The following is a 21,422-nucleotide window of genomic DNA, read 5'->3' on the forward strand; positions in this document are numbered from 1 at the left end:
TTCAAAGTATTCTTAATCAACATATAATACTTTACCTTTAAGGCTAGCACTAATCTAATAGTATAAACTATTTTTTTAAAAATTTGATTTCAATTACTATTAGACATTCCCTCTAACTTACTACTCTCTAATGTTTGCCTTCAAGCTTGCTACTCTCTAATGTCTGATCAGGTTTATTACTCTCTAATGCCTAATCCAATATTTGCTGTACTAATAGATCTTGAATTGTATTTTGTCATAACATAAAAACCTATCCACCAACAAAGTTTGAACTAAAGGTCTATAGAATTTTGGCAAAGATGAAATAGAATTAAAGCCTTCTTTTCATTTTCTAACTCATCAACAGAAATTACCAGCAATTGAAAAACTAACCTATTAAATTAATTCAGGTGATTATGAAAACATGCCCTTTCTTTCATCTTTAAAGAATACAGATCCATCTTCAAACATAATTTGTTAGTCAATGACTTTAAAATATAAATATTCTTAAGCTTATCCCACAAACTCTTTGGAGTATTTTTAGTTAACACATTGTACTTTACCTCTAGGGCTAGCGTTAATCTAATAATATGAATAATTTTTTCTTGAATTCTATTCTAATTACTATCAAACATTCCATCAGACTTACTATTCTTTAATGCCTACCCTTAAGCTTACTACTCTCTAATGCTTGATCAGGTTAACTACTCTTTAATGCTTGATCCAACACTTATTGTATTAACAAATCTTGAATCGTATTTTATCATTATATAAGAACCTACCTACTAACAAAGTCTAAACTAAAGGTTTATAAAACTTCAGTAAAGATAACAATAGAATTAAAGCCTTATCTTTATCTTTTAACTCATCAATAAAAATTTTCAACAATTGAAAAACTAACCTATTAAACTCATTTAGGTGATTATGAAAACTCGCACTTTCTTTCATCTTTAAAAAATATAGATCTGTCTTCAAATATAATCCGTTAGTCAATGACTTTGAAGCGTAAATACTCTCAAGCTTATTCCACAAACTTTTTGAAGTACCTTATTTTACCTCTGGGGTTGGCGTCAATCTAATAGTACGAACAAATTTTTTTTTAATTTTATTCTAATTATTGTCAGATATTCTCTCAAGCTTATGACTCTTTAATGTTTGATTCAACCCCACATGTTGGAAAATCAATGTGCATGTGCAATATCAACACATATAAACAATAGAGCAAGCCTAAAATAAGAATAAAAATATACAAATATATTTATTTCAACCTAACCCAAAATGGCTTACTTCAAACCGAATCCACTAACAAATAAAAAGTAAGCCTAAAATAAGAATAAAAATACATAAATATATTTATTTCAATCCAACCCAAAATTACTTATTCCAAACCCAATCCACTAACAAATAAATATTTATAATTGTGAGACTTTTAAAATGAAAAAAGTCACAAAAAGCTTTTTACTCAAACTTAACCCAAAATCTAATTACATCATTTTAATAGCCTACTCACTTAGCTATTCTATTGGTGTCTAACTATCTAAGATTGCTAAATTAAAACCAAAGCATTTTATTTATAATGGTGAAACCTCTATAACTTTACTAAACTTTTGATGTGGCATACAAGACAAATTCACAACTTTTATAACTTTATTAACTTTTGTTATGGGATTATGAGATTCTAAGCAAATCTAAACAAATCTTCCATTGACTTGAATCTCTAAACGTTTCAACAATATCTATAAAGCTTATATGCTTGACCTTTTTCTTTTCTTATGACATGCTTGCCTTTCTTTTTTTTTTTTTTCGTCACATGAATCTCAGTAACTGAGCCTTCATTAAGCATATATAAGTGATTTTTTATCGTATTCTCTTATAGAATCACACTACCATTCTTATACACTTTTAACCAATCATTACTATCATAATATGTGTACCATCGAGAAACTAACTCATATAAAGCAATCAAATTATAATTACAACTTGATACATACCTTACATGTTAAAGCGTCCTAATAACTCCATTGTGAGATTTAAGGTGAATACTCCTAATGTCACGTCCCGAATCGAGACATAACATGGCCATATTACCTTGAAAAAAAATCCCAAAGTAATACGAAGCCTTCTTTCTTAAACATTCTAAAATTCTTCAATAAAATAATCTATCAAGTAAAATTCATATCTTTAATCCAACTGATGATACATCTTTATATATCTAAATACAAACCATATAAAATACAAAACTGCCTCTTAAAATCTCATTGGCCAACATATTCTCCGACGATTAAGTAATCTTACCTATTTCATCTTCTAGCTTCATACAAGACTAACCAAACTTATCACTTAATCATCTATAAAGAAAAAGTAAAAGGGGAATGAGCAAACCACAGCTCAGTAAGTATAGGCTCACATACCTTACCAGATCAAGCATCGTTTTCTTACACATCATATAGATCATTCAAAATATTTATCAAATCATAATATCAAAACATCTCAATATCATCATTCTGTCAAACATTTCGTAAATTCATAAATCATTGTAAAATATGTTATCATTCAAATATCGTAGTCAAACCAAATCATGGATCAATCATTAAAAATCATCTTAAATCATCATCATCATTCAAATCGTTAGCTACGGTCACTGCTATAACCCGTGACATTGGCCGTATCGACAATTTCATTCTCATGATCATTGCTAACTATTATAACCCGTTAGCCAGGGCTTACGCTAACTACTATTACCCGTTAGTCAGGGTCGTAGAACTAGTTCTGGTGTCGATGATCCCACTTTCCAGGGATATAAAAACGTAGCTATCACAAAATCATTCTTTAAACATAAATCATTTTCTCATTTCATTCATAAGCATGATCCATCATTTATATAGAGAAACACAAAATAATCATATGCTTGATCTTATTTTCATACATCGAAAATAATAAAATAAAATATTCATTCATTTAGAAACATACATATATACATAGATTCAAAAACAAGCAAAGTGTGTGAGATTCTACTTACCTTCTTCTGATTCCACCACCTAATTTTTCTCTCTCAAAATTTAGTGGCCTATTCAAGATAATTCCAACATAAAAATAATTAATCAACCCATTTGAGGCCACTTATACCAAAACAATTAAGTTACACAATAGTTAACTTAACTAATTAATACTGGCAGCCTGACCTCTTTTCATTAAAATAGTCATATCTCAATATATCCAAATCAGAATTATGATCTCTTTAATGCGTTAGAAACTAGACTTAATAAGCTTTCTAACCATGTATGGCACACCTTGTAATTCCTTGTAGATTAGTTATAACAATTTTTGAAATCCTCATCATATACTGCTGCCAAACAGACTGTATACCTTCTAATAAAAATTATATATTTATTCACAGGAAACTCCAAATTCAATTCCGCTTGTTTCATTGGAAAGTAGACTCAATAAGCTTTCCAAAAATATATGGCTTAATCTGTAAATCCTTGTATACGAATTAGGAAGAATTTCGTAATTCAACCCTAATGCTGCTGTCTTACAGCCTGTATATCTTTAAGTTAAAATTAAACAACTCTTCACAGAAAACTCAGATTTGACTTTTGTTTATTTCATTAGAAACTAGATTCAAAATGCTTTCCAATGATATATAATAATCACAGCAATAATCTATCCATTAATACAAAATTCTATTTTAATTCATTATTACAGATCATAACATCTCATCGAAAAATAGAATTTCTCCTTCAATCTTTAAAAAACTCAAATCCTTACTTTCAGCCTTCAAACACCATTCAATAATCATCAATAAATCTTAAGAACATGAAATAAATAAAGCCCAGTAATTTGCCCAAATAGATCATCAAGATTAATGAAGAATTTCATGATTTTTCTTGGTTTTTCTCTCAAAATTTCAACTCTAAATAATAGCAATCAACTTGATATTTCTTTTCAAATAAAAAGAAAGCATGTACTCACCTTTAAGGGATTAACTTGATTGTAGCCTCTGATTGTGAATCTCCAACTTGATTTTTCATATTCTCTAACCCTAAGGAAGATAAAAAAAAAGAACTCTATTTTCTTTCTGTTTCACGATAGGTAAGTTTTCTTTCATCTAAGACTTCAACCATTTTTCTTTTATTAAATAATATCTTAATAAACTTATGGGCTTTAGTATTAGTCTAGCCCAATTATTGTTTGGGCTGGGGTATTACACCTAATGCCTTGAATATCTCCATACTTCTTATTCTCTTTCAACTCCACAAACCAACTCTTAACATTGTAGACATGGATTGTATTAGCTAAATCTAACATTTAACTTTATCACATTTAAAAGTCTAAATCTTATCCACACAAGTCGTTAAAATAATATCATCATTATCAAAGATAATAGCAACAATATCACTCTTTCTTTTATTCGATTTTTTCTCATTATTCACCCTTTTGAAAACATTCATATCTCTTTTCAGTTTTTTGCACTTGGATATGTCCATTTTCAATATAATAATAACATTCTATATTATTGTAATCTATGTCTTTTGACTTGGAAATCTTTCTTGATCTATCAATCCTCTTTTGAGTTTTTTTTAGATCAAAATTCTCTACAGCTAGTGCACTCCCTCCAGGTGATGAGTTTTATTTTCTCATAAATTTTTCATTCTCACACAACATGGCAGTCATATCATCCAACTTTAAAGTAGACTTACCCACTAACAAATTCTTAACTAAAGGTCTATAGGACTTTGGCAAAGATGACAATAAATTTAAAGCTTTCTCTTCATATTTTAACTCACAAACAAAAATCGACAGCAATTGAGAAACTAATCTATTAAACTCATTTAGGTGATTATGAATTCTCACACCTTCTTCTATCTTTAAAGAATACAGATCCATCTTCAAACATAATCTATTAGTTAACAACTTCGAAGTGTAAATACCTTCAAGCTTATCCTACAAATTTTTTGGAGTACTCTAATCAACACACTATACTTTACATCTGGGGCTAGCGTCAATCTAACAGCTTTTTTTTTAGTTTTATTCTAATTACTGTTAGATATTCTTTCAAGCTTACTACTCTCTAATGTCCGTCCTCAGGCTACTACTCTTTAATGCCTAATCCAACCATTGTTATACTAACAAATTTTGAATCGTACTTTGGCTGATCTAACCCTTGTTGTACTAATGCTTGATCTAATATTTGTTGTACTAATAGATCTTGAATTGTACTTTGGCTGATCCAACCCTTGTTGTACTCTAATGCCTGCCTTAGGTTTATTACTCTCTAATACCTGATCCAACCCTTATTGTACTAATGCCTGATCCAACCTTTGTTGTACTAATAGATCTTGAATTATACTATGTCATAATATAAAAATCCTTGCTCTAATACCACTTGTTGAAAAATCAATACGTACGCGTAGTACCGATACACACAAATAATAGAACAAGCCCAAAACAAAAATAAGAACATGTAAATATATTTGTTTCGACCCAATCTAAAATGATCTATTCCAAACTCAATTTACTAACAAATAAATCTTTATAACTTTGAAATTTTTGGAATAAAAAATATCTTAAAAATCTCCTTACTTAAAACATAACTAAAAATCTAATTATACCATTTTAATAGCCTACTCACTTAACTATTATTTTAATGTTAACTAAAACTAAAGCATCTTATTTATAAAAGTGAAACTCATTATAACTTTATTAAACTCTCGATGTGAGATACAAAATAAATTCTCAACTCTTATAACTTCATTAACTTTCGAAATGAAATTATGAGATTCAAAGCAAACCTCGAGACCTTTGACAATTTTCTATCAGGTTGGCCATTATGACATATTTGTCATGTTACATCATGGTGCATCAAACTCCGAACTTAATGTCCCCCTGACAATTTTCTATCAGGTAGTTTTGTTCCTGGTGTATTTGGGGATTTCGTCTGTAATTTCTGTTCAATGATATTCTAATGCCTCTAAAAAAAAAATCCCTGTGAGCCTTACAGGTTCGAAATCGAATTTCAAGTGATCAAAGCTCTTATTTCCTGTGAATGGAGAGCTTTTATAAGCTCCAAAGTCGACTGGATTAATGCTGACTAAAATAAGCAAGTTGGAGTCTTTTACAGTAAATAAATGAATAAATGAATTAGTACTCCAGGGAAGATCAAGACTGAGTATAGGAAGACCTCAACTGCTTTGGATCGCTATCAGCAGCTCATAACTTCAAATAGTTATTAGTTACAAAGAATTCTGAGAAGGAAGAAAAAGAAAAAAAGAACAATGATGATGATGGGAGAAATGTGGTCTCATGTAGGCTCAGACATGGTAAGAATTTTTTATTTGAAAATTTCAACAATTGGTATGGTTCGAGAATTATCATGATACAATCGTGAAATTTGATGCAGAGATGATGGTTAGAGGATTTGTTGGGGCTGTATTTTTGTGAAATTTAAAGTATGTAAGAGGAGATTTGCTACAAAAAGTTATGCGTTATTTCTCAAAATGATCCAATACGTTTCAACGAATTTTTTTGATATGGGTGAGAGTTTGCGTTGATGAATATCTGAAAGTAGCAGGTACAGATCTTTGTTAATAAGAATTGAGCACCTCGAAACCATTGATCTACGTAGTCATAAATGTAATTTTCCTTTATTGTATTCTCTGCATAGCAAACCCTCTTAGTGTTGAATACTGATTCAGCTTTTTCTTGTCCAATCCAACTACAATTTTATCTTTCACATTTTTCAGATTTACACTAATGACACCATTATTCCTCATAACTTAAGAAGTAATAAAAAAATCAACAAAATAAAAATCAATTTGAAGTAGTAAGTATTTAGTTTGATTTATATCGATTTTTTTCTTTATTTAATTTGGATTAAATTAGAAAATTAGCTACATAAATTAATTTTTAATTGAATTTTAAATTGAAAAATGAAAAATAGAAAAAAATCTATTTAGATATATTAAAAAGTATAGACAAATAAATTATATATTTTTTTATTTTTTATAAAATACAAATAATTATTTTATACTTAACTCTATCTAAATATTTTAAAAAGCATAATAAAATAATATATAAAAATATAGATATAAATATAAAAATCGATGAATTAAATCAAACTAATAAAATTTTATTTTATTTAAGTAATATTGATCATATAAAAATTTAATTCAAAATTTAAAAACTTATAAATTTATATAATATTTTAAAAAATTTAATTTAATTTAATTCTATTCAAATATTATCTTCCTCTTAAATTTCAATAACACAGTAACCTGTCATACAAATTATGATTTGAGCTTAAGTACAAATCTTGGGTTTGAAACTTTTGAATTATTTTTTATTTAAGAACTTTTATAAATAAAACCCAACATCAAATCTACCACAAAATATTATCTGGGCTGTCCTAGTCATGCTGACTGGAAACAGAAAATAACTCTTAAAAAAAGTTCTACTTTATTGATCTTTTTTTCTTACAGGTCAATGTACAATGTCCAACAGTTGGAAATGTCACTGTCTATCTAGCCCACGCAGGTGGAAATGTTCATCAAATTATTTAAATCACATGGTTTAGCTTTTGGCAGTAGCAAATGGAGAATCCAAAGTTTTGAGTTTGAAAAAATCTTGAGCTCTTAAGCCATTTGTTTATTTGCAAAATCTTTATTGTTTTCTTTTTTTCCAAGGGTAAAGCATAAACATTTCCTGGCAAGTAAAGGAGTTTTCTGGTTGATCATGGCTTCGCAACAGTTGCCATATCATGAGAACATTGTGGAAACAAGATTTTGACACACTTTGCTTGAAGTTTCTGGTTCCAGCTCCATAGTCAAGCTAATTGAGGTAAGAAGAGTTTCTAAAAGTTCTTCATCCCCGCCTCCCAACCCCAAGAATATGCTAATTGCTGATTAACAAAGAATGTTCATTTGTCAACAAAGGGATTCATTTTATTTTATTTTTTTGATGTAAATATTTTGAGTTTGAATTTAATCGATAATTTTTTATTAAAATCATCTTAAATGTATAATTTAAAATATTTATTTTTAAAATTATTAAATATAATATATTTTATTTTAATTTAAAAAATTTAATAATTTTTTTATTTTAAAATTTTCATAACAATAAAAAAATGTTTCTTTAAAAATTTAGGCAAAAATAAAAAAATTTTAAATAAAAATTTAATAATCAAGCAAGTTTTTATCATTTTATTATAATTAATTAAAATTTTAAATATCTTTTTTCATTAACTGAATTTTTAATAGATTAAAATTGATTAACCGGTAATATTCATTTTATTAAATCAAAGTTCAATTAAAATGAAAATAAATACTTAAAATTTTAATTAAAAATTAAAAATTAAAAATTTTAATAATTTAGAATAAAATTAAATTTAATTAATTATAATAAAACATTAAAAATTTAAATAATTATCAAATTTTTCTTTAAGACCTTTTTACCCTTTTATAAAAAAATTTACCATTCGACGCATTTGAAAGAAAATCCACAGGGTTTGGCTATGTTCGAGCATTGTGACATCATTCCAACACGCCATTGCACCAATCATGGCTGCCCGACCTGACAGAGCTCTTAAGGTCAAACATTAGACTTCGAGTCTACTTATTAATTATGGAAGGAAGAGTCGAAGCAACTTCTCAATTTTTTCAATACTACACTTTAGCTTAAATGAGCAAATTAATTTTCTAATACCAATAAATTGGTGATCAGAATATTATCAAATGAAAACTAAACTGATTTTCAACAATCAGACACACCTAGGCTTATTTTAATGTTCGATTCTACATCAAGATATTCTAAAAATTCACTATCATATATACATAAAAATTTGTATTTATATTTATAAAATTATTTTTTAAAAATAAAATCATAAAAGACAAAATTTTATGTAACACTTGTCCAAGCTGGCGGCTATATTATTGAGTTGATTACCCCACCAAAAGACTTTTCCTAGCTCACAAACACCAAGAAAAATAAATGAAGACAGAGAGCTTGGCTTATCCATTGTTTGTCTCGTCAATGGTGTTGAGAGCTAGTCAGAAATTTCAGCGATGGTGGGATTGTCTGTAACTTAAATCATCACAAGCAGTTATCTCTTTTCCATATATTTTTAACAGTTGACACACTTTTACATAAACAAAATTTCAATCATTTTCAGAAAAAAAGAGAAAGTAGAGCAAAAATGATGATGAAGGGAGAAATGTGGTCCAATCTAGGCTCAACCATGGCAGCCATAATGTTCATTTATGCCATGTTCCGACAGTACTTCCCGCCTCAACTTCCGGACTATATCTCTCGATATAGTAAAAAGCTGTCGAATTTGATGTATCCTTATGTTCATATAACCTTTGATGAATTCACTGCTGAATGGATGAAAAGAAGTGAGGCCTTCTTGGCAATTCAGAACTATCTCAGTGGCAGGTCATCTGCCTATGCTAAGCGACTTAAGGCTGATGATGTTCAAGATAGTCAGTCTTTTGTCCTTAGCATGGATTATGGTGAGGAAATCACTGATGAGTTTAATGGAGTCAAGGTTTGGTGGGCTGCAACTGTAAGATCCTCAAAACCACAACAGTTTTCATCTTATCCGGCTTCCGATGAGAGGAGGTTCTACGTTCTAAAGTTCCATAAACGTGACAGGGATTTCATCACTGGGACTTATCTCATTCATGTCTTGAATCAAGGGAAGGCTATTGCAGCTGATAAACGGCAGCGGAAGCTGTACTCCAACAGTGCAGGCCACGGTTGGTCTGGTTTCAGAAGTACTAGATGGACACATGTAGATTTTGAGCATCCTGCTACATTTGATACTTTGGCAATGGATGCAAAAAGGAAACAGGAAATCAAGAAGGATCTTATCAAGTTTAGCAAGCGGAAGGAGTACTATGCTAAGATTGGAAAAGCTTGGAAGCGCGGTTATCTGCTTTATGGTCCTCCAGGAACTGGCAAGTCTACCATGATTGCTGCCATGGCTAATTTTTTGAATTATGATGTGTATGATCTTGAGCTTACTACAGTTAAGAATAATGTAGAACTGAGAAGGCTTTTGATTGAGATATCAAATAAATCTATCATAGTGATAGAGGATATTGATTGTTCTCTTGATCTTACTGGCCAAAGAGAAAAGAATAAGAAGAAAGATGAGAATGAAGAGATGGATCCAGTTAGTAAGAGGGCAAAAGAAGAGGAGAAAAAAGACAGTGAGGTCACTTTATCAGGGCTTTTGAATTTTATTGATGGACTTTGGTCTGCTTGTGGGGGTGAAAGAATCATTGTATTTACTACCAACCATGTTGAGAAGCTTGATCCAGCTTTGATAAGGAGAGGAAGAATGGACAAGCGCATTGAAATGTCCTATTGTCGTTTAGAAGCATTCAAGGTGCTGGCAAAGAATTATTTGGGCATTGATACTCATCCACTTTTCGGAGAAATTGGCAGATTGTTGGAGGAAACAGATGTGACTCCTGCTGATGTTGCAGAGAATTTGATGTTGAAGTCAGATGATGAAGAAGAAGATGAGACTTGTCTGAAGAATTTGATAGAAGCCCTTAAGGCTGCAAAGGAGGAAGCAAGAAAGAAAGCTGAGGAAGAAGCTCTTCTGAAGGCGGAGAAAGAACAGAAGGAAAAGGAACAAGCAGAGAAAGAAGAAAAGGAAAAGGATCAATCTGTTAAAGAGGATGTCAAACAAGGTGCAACATCAGCCAAAGAAGTGAAAGAGAATGGATTCATCCATTAACTGATACGGCCATCTTCATCTTCAGTTGGTTCCTACCAATTTTCTTCCTATATGTATGTTATGTCTCTGCCTATCCATATCTATATTTAGTCCAAAAGTAGTCTTGCATATATTTGCTTCTAATGGCTGCAAGAAAATTTAGATGGGGGTGATATTCAGGTGCTCCAAATTTAATTTTCTGCACTGAAGTTTCAGAATTAGTTTCGATTTCAACTTTGTTTGACCCCAAATTCCGAGCTCTTTTTTTGAATCAGCATAAGTTCCTTTCAGATCCAATTTCTAGTTCTTTCAAGTCTAGAGCTTATGCAAATTTGAGGCATCAGGTATAGACATATTGTCAATTTGTTATACAGGGGAAGTGGTGCCATTGCTAAAAAAACCAATTAGGTTTCATCAATGTTGCTCTGTAAGAGTGCCTCAAAAGCTTACCATTCACTTCAGATAATTGTAATGACTCTTCTTTCTTTCTAAGGGCCTAATCAAAAAATGCAAAGCCAATTCTTTATCATGCTTGTGCAAGAAAACAAAATTTCTGGAATCTTGCTTTGATTAAAGTATTCAGAAAGCAATACAACGGATGTTTTTTTTCAGTAGCCAACAGATGAAGACAATACATATTTTAGTTTATAAAATCATCAAGTTTCACATATATTTGCCAGCTTTCGGTGCTGTGTTGGTCGATATTAGTTGTAATCAACATAATTAACCTCCCTAATCACCTTCATGCTACGTTTAAAAACATGACTACATTATTTTAGTTTCTGTAATTTTCTATTATTTCCCTTTTTGTTTCCTTTATGCTAAAATATTTAGTTCCTTGGGATAACTGATGCCTTTGAAAGCTAAGTGCTGCATCCGTTTATTATCTTATCTAGTCAGAAGGCACCAAAAGATACTAGTTTTCTAAGGAAGTAGAAAAAGAAGTTGAGGCAACCTTCAATATAATAATATGTTTAAGGCAACTTGATCTAGTTCAAATGACCCTTCATGTTCCTTAAAGGAATTTTACTGATGACTCCATAAACCAAAAATGTCAAGTCCATTTCTTACTTTTATGCAATAATTTTGTATTATGATGATGATTATGAAGTACTAGTATTACCCTTTTATTGTTTTCTGCTACAAGAACTAAACTTTGTTTATTGCTGCCCTCAGCAGTTTACATAGTGATGAAACACAGGGCCAAAGCATGATATCAACATATCAGCTGAGATTTATTAGCATACATTAGAAGTTTACCTAGTGGTGAAACACAGTAAGGGGTGTGAGTAAACAACAATTACAGTAAAACAGTTTTCACAGAGTGGTGAAATATTTTGAGCAAGAGTGTAACCCAATGGAAATGATATTCTTGTTCTTGGCATGAAGTGCATTTATCATCATAATTACATGTCTTTCTAAACAAGGAACTTGGTGAAAGGGACACAAAAAATATCTTCAAAAGCTAGAAGTAGAAAAATGGAAATCTCATTACAGGTTGGTCTTTTTTCTATGTACATTTTATCCTAACAGGTCAGACAACAATTTCCCATAGATAAAATGTCATTATTCAGTTCGTTGGACAAGTTCCACGATAACTCTTTCTGGTGTTACCCAGTGACTGATATAAATTTGACTAAAAAAGAAACTTGAATTTAACATTTGCAATATTGTCATACAAATTGTATGTTTAGTCACAATTTGGCTGCCTGAGCATTGAGAACACACTTGGAAAGTGTTTTTCTTTTAAAAAAGAACATAGAGTTTAACTTATAGTAGTTTTTCTTTTTATTACTTCTATAGTGCACAGAATCTGATTAATATGGACACAGCTATCCCATGAAATTGTTTTCTGTCCGTCCCAAAGCTCATAGCAGGCATCTTTTTCCTTATTGAATACAGAGAAGTAGCTTCATGTGTGAATGGTGAAGGTTACATACATTTAACAAATATAAAAGGTCCTGCAGCTGTGGGGTAGAGGTCACTGCTTTTCAAAGCAATGAGAACTTAAAGAAATAATTTCAAAAGCTAAACCAGCCGAATTTCTGCATAAAAGACAGAATTTGGTAGCTTTTAAAAAAGGCCAGAATAGCAGTAAGCTGATCTGGGGATTTTCCTTGTTTATAAATGTATATATTTATTTATTTATTTTCAAGTGTATAACACACCTTAGCCAAAGAGTATAGTGTTTCATACCCCAAATTTTCCCTGAAAGGAGAAAAGAAAGATGGTAATTGGAGAGTCATGGGCTCAAATAGGATCAACCATTGCTGGTTTGATGTTTGCGTTAGCTACATTACAACAGTTTTTCCCTCTCCAACTTCGAGTCACTCTTGAACAGTTTGTTTTAGCCACCCTTCAGCAGTTTTCTTTTGTCCAAAAGTTCTGTGATAAGTTGGTTAGTTTTTTATTACCATGTATCACGATCACATTTCCTGAATACTCTGGTTACTGGAGCAACCAAGGTTATACTGCCATTGAAACATATGTTGGGGCCAGATCAACCACCGAAGCTTCACATGTAACACCCTGTGTGGATAAAGAATGATATATATGTAGAGATTTAATCCCAAACTTATGAGACGTCTTTTGTGGGACAAAATCGTAAGACCTTCGGGTCAAAGCGGACAATACCTTGCAGGTTGGGTGCGAGTCTCTACAAATAGTATCAGAGCGGTTACTAATCCGCAGTTGCGGGAGTCACTAAGTGTTACACGATGGACTTGACTTGACAGAGACGTCAAGCAGTAAAGGTGGAGAGATTGTAACGCTCCCAATCCCACATCAAAAGGATGTGTGGATAAGGAATGATATATATGTACAGATTTAATCTCAAACTTGTGAGGTCCCTTTTATGAGACAAAACCGTGAGACCTTCGGGTCAAAGCGGACAATACCTCGTAGGTTGGGTGCGGATCTCTACATCACAGCTCAAAGGTAGTGTCATGAGCCACCCATGTATAGGGCCATGGCCGGGTAGATCCTTTGTGCTAGGAAAAGTGTCCCCATTTCAAACATTGTAACGGTTACTGGTAGCATAGCTCTAAAAGTTCTAAGGCTCTTTAGGGGGGTGCGCCAGCAGCGTAGTGTTGGGCTGTCTCACCGGGTGCTATGCGAGCTTAGGCCACCCACCAAGGGCTGCCCCCTAGCCCTGGTGATGGTGAGAGGTCTCGATGTATGATTCCCGTTTATAATATAATTCACCCCGATTGAATGCCCGATTGTTGCCTCGATGTGTTTCTTTCTTTTTCGATGTGAATGTGCCTTGTTGTGTGTATGCTTGAGATTGACCTCGATATATTGTGCCTTATTATGAATGCTTGAGACTAACCATTGTTTATGGTTATTTGTTCAGATCTCGATCTATTGAAGGCTGACTTGGGTGGAAGCGTTCATTCAAATGCCACACGGGCTAGTGCTTGTTGAGAGAAAGCTTAGTCCGTGACACGTGGTATCAGAGCACGGTTGAGAAGTGCTAGAGAAATGGATGAGATGGTCACAAGTGGTGGACCGAATTATCAGCAGAGAATTGAGGAACTTGAGGCCGCGGTGGCCGCAATGAAAACTCATATGGTGACAAAAGACCGAGTGAGGGAGATCGAGACAACCCAGCGAAAGTTGTCCGATACTCTCCATAATGTAAGCGAAGAGGCTAGAGATGCCTTGAACATTCTCCAAAAGGAGTTTGAGGAGCTCAGGGCCCAGTGAGCATCCTACAAATGGCTGTGGCCAGATCGGGTTCGAGCTCGATGGACAGGGGACAAAGGCCCAAGGTGCCGGAGCCTCGATGCTATGAGGGGGCAAGGGATGCTAAGGAACTTGAGAATTTCTTGTTTGACATGGAACAATACTTTCGAGCTGTACACACAAGTTCAGAGGAAGACAAGGTGACAATAGCATCGATGTACCTCGCAGGGGATGCCAAGTTGTGGTGGCGCTCCAAGTTTATCGATGACGAGTGCCTGATTAAGACTTGGACGGATCTGAAGCGAGAATTGAAAAATCAGTTTTTTCGGAGAATGTGGAGTATATGGCTCGAAGGAGACTTCGAGAGTTGGTGCAAACCGGAACGGTGCGAGAGTTCGTAAGGAACTTTTCTACCCTGATGCTGGATATTCGGGACATGTCCGAAAAGGACAAGATGTTCTATTTTCTTGAGGGCCTCAAGTCGTGGGCGAGGACAGAGCTACAAAGGCAGAAAGTGCAAGATGTGGCCACGGCCATGGCTGCAGTGGAACGTCTTCATGATTACAATGATGGCTCCTTAAAACGGAAAAATCCTCCATCAACTGGCAGTAGCTTTAACCTTGGGAGTGGGGGAAAGATAACTAGGTTGGACCGACCCTTCAGTGGGGGATCAGACAAAAGGTCTTTTGGTCGAGATAGCACCCAGCCCAAGACAAACAACGCAGGGATTTTCAAGCCTAGGCAATCGCTAGCTTACTTTCTTTGCAAGGGGCCGTATCGAGTGGCTGAATGCCCGTACCGAGGAGCCCTTAATGCCTTAAGGACTTCATCCCAAGAGTCCGCAAAAGCGCCAAAAAGCGTTGAAGAAGCTGAAGATGAGCCAGCCAGGATGGGTTCAATAAGGTTCCTCAGTGCCCTCCGCACCCAATTGAACACTATAAAGAAAGAGCAAAGTAGAGGCTTGATGTACGTGAACTTGACGATCAATGGGAAAGCCACCAAGGCCATGGTGGATACGGGTGCGACCGACGCTTTCATCACACCAGAAGAAGCAAAAAGGTGTGGTCTTCAGATTAGTAAAGACTGTGGGCGAATGAAGACGGTCAATTCGCCAGCCTTTGCGATCAGTGGAAGCTCGAAAAGTGTGACAACCCGATTGGGCCATGGGAAGGGAAGGTAGACTTCACAGTCTCCCCTATGGATGACTTTGATGTCGTTCTTGGATTGGACTTCATGACGTTGGCTCAGGTGATCCCTATCCCCGCTGCTAGTTGCTTGTTGTTCTTAAGAGAGCACCCATGTGTGGTGCCAGCCAATATCTTGCCAAAGAGTGGGAAGAAAATGATTTCAGCTTTGCAATTCAAGAAAGGGGTAAAGAGAAAGGAACCCTCTTTTGTGGCCATGCCGATCTACAAAGAAGGGTCGAAAGTAGAACCAATACCCGATGGCGTGAAAAAAATGTTGGAAGAATTCGGAGAGGTGATGCCAGAGATGTTGCCCAAAGTTTTACCCCCTCGACGAGCAGTGGACCACGAAATTGAGCTCCTCCCAAGAGCAAAACCCCCTGCTAGAGCTCCCTATCGTATGGCCCCGCCAAAGTTGGCCGAGCTGAGAAAATAGTTAGATGAGCTTCTACAAGCCGGGTTCATCCGACCATCAAAGGCTCCTTTCGGAGCGCCAGTGCTATTCCAGAAAAAACATGATGGGAGTTTACGCTTATGTGTTGACTACAGGGCCCTGAACAAAGTCACCGTAAGAAACAAATATCCTATCCCGCTTATAGCCGACTTATTTGATCAATTGAGTAGGGCCAAGTACTTCTCCAAATTGGACCTGAGATCTAGATACCATCAGGTCAGAATTGTTGAGGGAGATGAGCCAAAGACCACTTGTGTAACACGGTATGACGCATTTGAATTTCTTGTTATGCCCTTTGGACTAACCAATGCTCCTGCCACATTTTGTACATTGATGAATCAGGTGTTCCATGACTACCTTGACAAATTTGTAGTCATTTATTTAGACGATATAGTGGTGTACAGCTCCACCTTAGAAGAACATCAAGAACACCTACACCAGGTATTTAAAAGGTTGCAGGACCACTGGTTATATGTAAAAAAGGAGAAATACGCGTTTGCTCAGACCCAAATCCACTTCTTCGATCACATTATCGAACGTGGCCACATTCGAATGGACATGGAAAAGGTTAGGGCCATTAAAGAGTGGACTACACCAAAGAATGTTAGTGAACTCCACTCATTTTTGGGACTAGCCAACTATTATAGAAGGTTTGTGGAAGGATACTCTCACAAGATCACGGTCCTCACGGAGTTATTGAAGAAGAAGCATAAATGGTGTTGGACCAACGAGTGCCAAGAGGCCTTTGAGAGATTGAAAGATGCTATTATGAAAGATCCCATCTTAGCTCTCCCCGATATTGAAAAGCCTTTTGAAGTTCAGACGGATGCATCAGATTTTGCTATTGGAGGTGTGCTTTTACAACAACATCACCCGATAGCATTTGAAAATAGGAAGCTAAGCAAAGCGGAGAGGAAATATACGGCCCAAGAAAAAGAGCTCCTGGCGATGGTTCATTGCTTGAGGGCTTGACGACATTACTTGTTGGGTTCACACTTTGTCGTGAAGACGGACAACACAGCCGTTAGCCACTTTCTCACCCAACCAAGGCTTACGGCAAAACAAGCTAAGTGGCAAGAATTTTTAACGGAGTTCGACTTTCACCTTGAGCATACCGCTGGAAAGACCAATCAAGTGGCGGATGCATTAAGCAGGCGACCAGAGTTGGCGGCCCTCAGAAGAATGGCCCCAATGGCAACTAGTAGAGCCACTACAGACATTCATAAGTTGATTGGAGATCATCTAGGGAAGGACCCGCAAGCCTGTGCCATCTTGAAGCTAGTGAAAGAAGGGAAATCCAAATACTTCTGGCAAGAAAATGGTGTCTTGTGGACCAAGGGGCCTCGAGTGTTTGTGCCGAGAGCAGGAGGGCTGAGACAAATACTGATGAGGGAATGCCATGACACCCCATGGGCGGGACACCCAGGCTGGCAACGCACTTTAGCGTTACTGAAACAAGGATACTATTGGTCCCACATGCGACAAGATGTGATGGACTACACGAAGACTTGCCTCATTTGCCAACAAGACAAAGTAAAAAAAAAGAAACCTGCGGGCATGCTGGAACCATTACCGGTACCCACCAAACCGTGAGAAAACATCTCCCTCGTTTTCATTTCGAGCCTACCCAAGGTTGAAGATCTTAGAACTATCTTGGTGGTAATTGATCGGTTCTCCAAGTATGCCACATTCATCCCCGCTCACAAGTATTGTACAGCAGAAGCCACAGCTTGACTATTGTTTAAACATGTGGTCAAATATTGGGGCCTCCCTCAAAACATCGTCAGTGATAGAGATTCGAGATTCACGGGGTCCTTTTGGAGGGAACTTTTCAAGATTTTGGGGTCCCAACTCAACATCTCTTCGAGCTACCATCCTCAGACCGATGGCCAAACGGAATGTTTCAATGGATTGTTGGAGGAATATTTAAGGCACTTTGTCCGAGCCAACCAAAAGGACTGGCCTTCATTGTTGGACGTTGCTCAACTCTGCTTCAATTCCAACAAGAGCTCTTTCACTAACAAGAGCCTATTTGAGGTGGTTACTGGACAACTACCAAGGCTACCCCACACTTCCTTGGAATAATATGAAGGAAAGAATCCGAGAGCTTTCAACTTCAGCAAGGAGTGGAAACAAAACACAGAGATTGCACAAGCTTACTTGGAGAAGGCATCAAAGCGGATGAAGAAATGGGCAGACAAAAATCGCAGAGCTCAACAATTCTAAGTTGGTGATTTGGTTCTGGTCCGACTAGTTCCAGAACAAACCAGGTTCTTGAGAAAAAGAGATCATAGACTGGTGTACAAATATGAAGGTCCAGTAAGGGTCATTTCCAAGGTGGGAAACGTTTCTTACAAAATTGACCCACCGAAGTGGATGAAGGTGCACCCAGTATTTCATGTAAGCAACCTGAAGCCTTTTCATGTAGATCCTACAGATATTAGTCGAAGGGAGCCAACTAGAGCCGCCATCACCATGAAGCCACCCTCAGAGCGTTGAGTCGAAGAGATCTTAACCGACAGGGAAACTAAGATATCTCGAAGACTAGTTCAGGAATACTTAGTGAAGTGGGAGGGCTTAGGACTAGAAGAAACCAGCTGGAAGAGAGAACACGACCTCCAGAGATTTCAAAGGAAGATTGAAGAATTTCAAGCCAGCAAGTCGACGAGGACGTCGATAGAATAGGTGGGGGAGGATGTCATGAGCCACCCTTGTATAGGGCCATGACTGGGACTTAGGTTGCCATGAGCCACCCATGTATAGGGCCATGTCCGGGTAGATCCCTTGTGCTAGGAAAAGTGTCCCCATTTCAAACATTGTAACGGTTACTGGTAGCATAGCTCTAAAAGTTCTAAGGCTCTTTAGGGGGGGTGAGCCGACAGCGTAGTGTTGGGTTGTCTCACCGGGTGCTATGCGAGCTTAGGCCACCCACCAAGGGCTGCCCCCTGGCCCTGGTGATGGTGGCAGGTCCCGATGTATGATTCCCGTTTATAATATAATTCACCCCGATTGAATGCCCGATTGTTGCCTCGATGTGTTTCTTTCTTTCTCGATGTGAATGTGCCTTGTTGTGTGTATGCTTGAGATTGACCTCGATATATTGTGCCTTATTGTGAATGCTTGAGACTAACCATGGTTTATGGTTATTTGTTCAGATCTCGATCTATTGAAGGCTGACTTGGGTGGAAGCGTCCATTCAAGTGCCACATGGGCTAGTGCTTGTTGAGAGAAAGCTTAGTCCGTGACAAGTAGCCTGATCAGAAATAGTAAGGCTCTTGTCCTGACATATGACAGGAAGGTCTCGGATGAATTTGATGGGGTCAAGGTCTGGTGGGTTTCAGGCCCTTCCACTTCTACTAGTTCCGAGGACAAGTATTACCAGCTCATCTTCCATAGACGCCACAGTGATTTGATCACAGGGCCATACCTGGATTATGTTCTGGAAGAAGGCAAGGCGATCGAGGCCAGGAATAAGCAGAGAAGGCTTTACGCCAACAATCCTAGTGAGAACTGGAGTTCTTACAAGAAGAACTTGTGGAGTGACATAGCTTTTGAGAACCCAGCAACATTTCAGACATTAGCAATGGATCCTAAGAAGAAGGAAGAAATCATCAATGACCTGGTGACATTTAGTAAAGGAAAAGATTATTATACCAAGCTTGGAAAGCCTTGGAAACGAGGGCATCTCTTCTATGATCCACCTGGAACCGGTAAGTCCACCATGATTGCTGCCGTGGCTAATCTTTTGAATTATGATATCTATGATCTTGAGTTGACAACAGCTAAAAACAACACTGAGCTCGGGAAGCTATTGACTGAAACATCAAGTAAGTCTATAATTGTGATTGAGGATATAGATTGCTCCCTGGATGTAACTGGTCAGAGAAACAAGGAAAGAGCAAAAAGCAGTGAAAATTTGGGGCATGATCTGAATTGTAAAAGAGAGAAGGAATCTGAAAATGAAAAGACCAGTAAAGTTACACTTTCTGGACTATTGAATTTTATTGATGGTACTTGGTCAGCTTGTGGAACTGGCAGGATCTTAATGTTCACTACTAATCATGTAAACAAGCTTGATCCAGCTCTAATTCACCGAGGGCGAATGGATTTGCACATTGAGCTATCATATTGCAGTTTTGAAGCATTCAAGACACTAGCCAAGAATTACTTGGATCTTGATTCACATGACTTGTTTGAAAACATTGGCATTTTGTTGAAGGAAACAGACATGACTCCAGCTGATGTTCCAGAGAACTTGATGCCAAAGCGTGAGAAGAAAGATCCAGATTCTTGTTTAGAGAGCCTGATTCAAGCTCTTGAGGTTGCCAAAGAAAATAAAAAGTTGAAAGCTGATAAAGAAAAGGCACTCAGGGTCAAGAAAGAAGGAAGAACCAAGAAATTTTATACTAGTTTGATTAAGAAAAGATGGCCGTTCTAGGCTTAATTGATGACTCCAATCAGATTAAGAATTTAGTTAATTTCAGCTTCTCATGTTTAGTGTTTTTGCACATTTCATTCTGGCTAGGCTTAAAATTGACTGTGAACATATGCAAGCTATATATCAAGTAAAAAAAAAAGATTACCTTTTCCATTATGTTGATATTTTGTCATTTCACAAACAGATTTGTGCCAGAGAAAAGGCAGGCTGAATATGATTCCAAAAGCTTTAGTCATAGAATTACAGTTGTCTCCAAAAACAGATGGTCTGATTTGCATTTTTACCATTAAACTTTTTAGGATATAGTTACCTTGCCTTTCCCATTGTTACTCTTTGCCTTGAGGACATGCTTATCATTTTATTTTTTTTTTTACAAAAAAAGGTCGTAGCATGAAAAAAAAAGTTGAAAGTGCTGAAATTTGAATATCATATCTATTGGACATCATCTTAAAAATGATTAGATAAACTAATTGAATTAAATAAAAAAAAATCTAGTGGTCTTGTTTTCTCATTCTCCTAAACAAAAAAAAAAAAAAAGGAATTAATTTTATTTGTGTGGTAAGCTTCTTCCATGCTAAATGGGGCTTTCAACATTGTTGAACACATGTGAAATACTAAATAAAAAAAATTTTCTCACTTGCTTCCTTTGCCACCAAAACAACCCTCTCCCAAACACAATTTCCTTGCGTTGATATGATAATTAATAGGAATAATAAAATAATTCATATTCGACAGGTTTTGATTTGTTTCGATTCGATAATGTTATATATATTTTAAATCGGAGGTAAGGTCGAAGGTGGATCGATTTTCTTTAAAATTGGGTTTGAGTCAAAGTGAGTTAGGTTATACTACCCCAACCCAGATATATAAAAAATATATTTTATTATTTATTTAATTTTATATTTATATGTATTATATTAATAAAATTATTATTTAATATTAATTTATATATAATTA

General features: G+C 35.7%; 2 pseudogenes across 1 annotated transcript; both read left to right on the forward strand.

Annotated features, from left to right (window-relative positions):
* Positions 1-8,971: 8,971 nt before the first annotated feature.
* On the forward strand, positions 8,972-10,902 carry LOC149511823 (AAA-ATPase At3g28580 pseudogene; annotated as a pseudogene). The gene has a single exon (XR_016333087.1). The product of XR_016333087.1 is annotated as an AAA-ATPase At3g28580 pseudogene (transcript).
* A 143-nt stretch (positions 10,903-11,045) lies between these two features.
* LOC111316670 (AAA-ATPase At3g28610 pseudogene) lies at positions 11,046-20,990 on the forward strand (annotated as a pseudogene).
* The last annotated feature ends 432 nt before the right edge of the window (positions 20,991-21,422 follow it).

This window comes from Durio zibethinus, chromosome 24 (assembly GCF_047325235.1).
Source record: "Durio zibethinus cultivar Kanyao isolate XHJ-2024 chromosome 24, ASM4732523v1, whole genome shotgun sequence".
NCBI classification, from domain to species: Eukaryota; Viridiplantae; Streptophyta; class Magnoliopsida; order Malvales; family Malvaceae; genus Durio; species Durio zibethinus.